This window comes from Theobroma cacao, chromosome 9, assembly GCF_000208745.1.
Source record: "Theobroma cacao cultivar B97-61/B2 chromosome 9, Criollo_cocoa_genome_V2, whole genome shotgun sequence".
NCBI classification, from domain to species: domain Eukaryota; kingdom Viridiplantae; phylum Streptophyta; class Magnoliopsida; order Malvales; family Malvaceae; genus Theobroma; species Theobroma cacao.
Genome location: NC_030858.1, coordinates 24,642,388 through 24,647,098, shown reverse-complemented (window position 1 = coordinate 24,647,098; position 4,711 = coordinate 24,642,388). Strand labels below are relative to the sequence as shown.

At 33.7% G+C, this 4,711-nt stretch overlaps 1 long non-coding RNA gene across 1 annotated transcript in view; it reads left to right on the top strand.

Annotated features, from left to right (window-relative positions):
* The window catches only part of LOC108663393, an 11,873-nt gene continuing 7,517 nt past the window's right edge, over window positions 356-4,711 (top strand). Inside the window, exons 1-2 of the long non-coding RNA XR_001929373.1 lie at window positions 356-396; window positions 1,040-1,123. This is a non-coding gene — a long non-coding RNA (uncharacterized LOC108663393). The remainder of the gene's footprint in view (window positions 397-1,039; window positions 1,124-4,711) is intronic.

Genomic DNA, 4,711 nt, shown 5'->3' with positions numbered 1-4,711 from the left:
AGTTTGAGAAGTGAAAAATTTTAATTCTGACATTTTTTAGAGCATAGGGGTAAAATAGTCATTTTGCCACCCAATGGCAAAATTGTAATTTTACACCACCCAACACTTGTCCAGAATATGGATTTTACCCAATATTATCATGGATAATTGAGAAAATTTATATGGTGGAGAGAGATTGCTTAATGGGTAAGTATGACACATGAGCCAATGGAATGGTGACATGTGTCAAATTTTCATCCATTTATTATTTGGCTCTAAAAATCAGCCCATAACCCACCCAACTCATTTCTCTTGGCCGGCCAAAGGAAGAAAAAGGAAGAAAAGAAGAAGAACAAAACCCTAGGTGGAAAAATTTAAGAGAAAAGTGTGAAAATTCAAAGAATCAAGTGACAAAAGGTAAGATTTTTCAATTCTAGCTTGTGATCTATCTTTCCTATGCATTATTTTGCATTTTTCATGGTTGAATCACACGATATCATGAAGGATAGTGTGCTGATCAAACCCTAGGAGAGAGAATTTGATGATGATTTCGATAGATTTTTAAGATATATGGATGTTTTTAGTTGTTTATGGTGTTAAGTGCAAGAATTAAGCTTGAAATTCACATATTCCTCATGAGTTCATCACTGGCCGAATCTTCCTTGTAGAGTGTTGATGGTGGATTTGATTTTATTTCAAGTGAATTGGTTATGAAATGATGAATTATTGTGAGAAAATCAAGTAGGAAAAATCATAATGTTGATGCACTCACCATGGCCGAAATTCTCAAGAAGAAATGTGAGGATGGTTTTGCTAAATTTTATGTTATTTGACTTGTGTTTGGTGATTTGAAGTATTGGGAGAGAAATGGAATTATTTGGAGTTAAATTGGACGTATTGGCCAATTAGTTGGGTGATAGATCGAGTTAGGCCAACACCGCATGTAGACGATAATCCGAACAATTTGCGTTCCATATCATGCATTCATATAGAGTTTAGATTAGTTTTATAACAGTTTAGCACCAATGTGGTAAATTGCTTGATTTTGCATTATGTCTAGATGGTGAATCCTCTGAAAAAAGGCAAAGAAATTGCACCCGAGGATCAATAGTCGGAGTACTCCAAAATTCAAACTCTTGATACAGTGAGTAACCTTATCATCATCTTGATTATTGAAGAGAATTTTAATTCATTTTTGTGATTTTATCGAAAATGAGTTTAAATGGCATATCTTTATGTTTTAAAAGCAAAATGTGATTAAATGAAATGATTTTATAAAATTGTCTTAAAATTGAATGATGGTTTTGGAAAATGGAGTAATTGGAGACTAATTGTTGTGTTGTAAATTATGGTTTGAATTGAATGGCTTATGATAATGTGGGCATGCGTGGCTAGATTTGGTAAATGTGCTAAAAATGTATGAACTATTGATTTGCCTGAGAGGCTGTAAAATAAAATAATTGCCATGTCATGCTGTTGAATTTTATTGAATTGGTGGGTTATAAATTGGTCGCTACAGTGGACGAGTTCTGTGGACTAGCCTATTAGAGGGGCACGGTAACTCTATTATATTCTTACCTTAGTATGAGAGGCGTGGATGGATAACTCTTGAGGTTAACACTTTAGAGTTCACTTCATGCCAAACCACCACGTGAGGGTGAACTCAGCCAACGCCAAGGAACGACTATGTTTTCAAAATAAAAACATGATTTATGCGTACATGACTTTTTAACAGCCTTGGCGGACTCGGTTATGATAGCCCTCAGCCAAGGTATCCCTGATAACTGAGTATAATAATGATTTTGGCACAAGCCAAACTTTTCAGGAAATCATAAGCCTCGTTATTTATTTGGGTGAAATGAATCTATTTTATCTTATTAAAATGAGTTTGAAATGTTGTGAATCATTTTTATGCTAATCTAGTTTATCTGTCTCCATTTACTCAACTTTAGATATTTTAGATGATATTTGTTTACTCACTAGGATTATATAATCTCACCACCCTCATTTCCACCCATTTCAGGCTTAGGATAGTCGGTAGATAGCTCACTTTGTTGAGGGCTACAATTGGACTTGCATCCTTAAAAACTATAGGTTTACCGCTTTCGATACTTTTGGTCGTTCATGGGCTCACGTGTTACTGTAAATTAAATTTTATACTTTGGTTATCTGTATCACAGTATGTATGAATTTATTTAGCTTTTTTGCTACAAAAATTATTTACTGATAACTTTATAAATATTGTTTTATAAGAAAATAGAATATTTTATTGAATATTTTTATTATTTTTAAATAGTCATAATTTCATTTTAAATGAAGGTTTTAGACGTTTTAAACTGATTTTTGATTATGAATTATGTGTTTTATACTCGCATACTACAATTTTAGCTGGTTTCAAAATTTTTGAAGAAAAATGACCAAAATGCCCTTGTGAGACAGAAATCATTTTTTTTATTGATTTAAGTTGGAAATAGCTTAAAATCTTTTAGAACATGATATTTGACAACGGTTACTCACAGGGGAAATGAGAAACTGATATTAAAGTTTTACGAGATTTCGGTTGACATTCCGAGTAATGATTGTCGATCGGGACACCGCGACTGTTGTCACGGGCTCGAGGGGAGTACCGTGTCGTGACAATTAGAGTGGTATCAGAGCTTTTGGTTTTAAAGATTAGAGCTTTTTGGTTTAAAGTTGTTTTAAAGTTGTTTTAAAAACTACAGTGTTAGTGTGGCCCAAGTTAAGTTAAGTTAAGTTATGTTTGATAGAATAGAATACGTGCATCTGCATATAGAATTTGGAATTGTTTAGACTCGTTCTGTTTCTTCTTATAGATCTTATGGGAGCATAAATCATAGATAGGGAGCTATATGAACTCCTATTCCCAGTAATCCACTTCCTTGTTAATGTCATGCAAAGGTCGTAAGTAGGGCCATTGTCCGGGTTTAAGATACCACCGTGACACAAGCCAGTGTTAGAGAGATCTTAAAATAAATGCTCCTAATGAAAGATTAATGAAATGATATATCCCTCCGATTAAGGATGGAGAAATTTGGAGTTGGGCTAATAGGTCGTGATAATTTATTCATTTGGTGGAGTTATAATTGAATTCATGGTTGTCAATTGGAAAAAGATTTGGGGACTATGGATTGTATTGGGGTTAATATAAAAGAGCATGTGTGATAATGGTAATAAGGGGCACACTTTGATTAGAATGAATAGTGATGGTTGTAATTCACTTGGAGTGTATAAATTAAGCATTGAGGTAAGAGTAAACCCATACTTATGTGCATGAAGACAAGAACACTATGTTAATTGAGCTTGTTATGCCCATATAAAAGTGGTGTTGGGATTTTGAAATATTTTATATGTGAATATGTGTTGAATAGGTACAGTAGCTTAGAGGGAACTCGTGTTGATTTTAATTAAGCGATTGTGAGATTTCAAGAATTGATTGAACCTATTATAGTTCAGGGATATAAGCACGTGAATTAACTTGAGAGTGAGTATCAATGATTATTATAATTGATGTGTGGTCATGAAGTAATAAGTTAGTAAACAAATCTGCTCTAAGGATGAGCTCGAACTTTGCTATGCATAGTAGGGGGAGCCAAGGGATTAAAGGACTAGATGTGGAATTGACAGCTTGAGGTTAAATGACTTGGAAATGTCGAATCTAGTCTAAGTGCCATATGAAGTTCTATAATTGAGACTGATATACAAATTACTTAAAAGATCAATTTAAAAGTTTATTCGGTTCAAAGTGTGGCTTATGATACGAATGATCAGTCTTGAAGGCGATCTCCCCAGAGTAAGGAATTTAGAAAATATTGATATTTGGATATACTCTAAGAGAGAGAACTTCTGCATCCTAAGTTTAGCACAACTTTGATCGTATGATCGCAAAGGCAAGATGTAATAACTAAGTAAATTATTCACTTAATAAATGTGATTGGTTATTGATGAATAAAGTCAAGATCTTAACATTTAGTGGTATACTGTCACGACCCGGAACCTCTTTCGGGCCCGTGACAACCGCCGTGACGTCCCGATTGACACTCATTACCCGGAATGCCAACCGGAACCCCGCAAGGCTTACATATTAGTTTCTTTCCTTTCCTGTGAGCAATCATTTTTAAACATTCCATTAAAACAATTACCGGTCGTTTCCAGCTCAAATAAATCCAAAGAATTTTTTTTTAAAAGGATTTATAGACAAATATCACTATTCGAAATATTGATTAAAATATAGCATTTTTATATAAAACAATATTTATAGAAACACGTGTAAGAAATCTTTTGTAATGTGTAAGTAAAATAAATTCATACATACAAAAATTTACTAAGTTATAATGTACAATAATGGTTACAATGACAAGTGGCCCAAAATACACTCAGCGTTGGTGCTAGAAACCTACCGTCTGTGTGGTAGAGATGTCCATTGGAATCCTCGACAAAATAGGATATCTACAAGCTACCACAGACCTGAAATGTTTGCGAAATAGGTGGGTGAGATTTTGCAATCCCAATGAGTAAACAAACATTATCATAAATATCTAAAGGCGAGTAAAATGGAGGCAAGTTTAAACAACAAATTACGAACCATTTCATAATGTTTTCAATTTATTTCTTAAACCATAAAATATTTATAATTTACCAAAACAGTTGTTAAGGCTTATGTCTTTTATTAAAACAAGGCTCAAGCCAAAACTAATCCTCGGGGATACCTTGG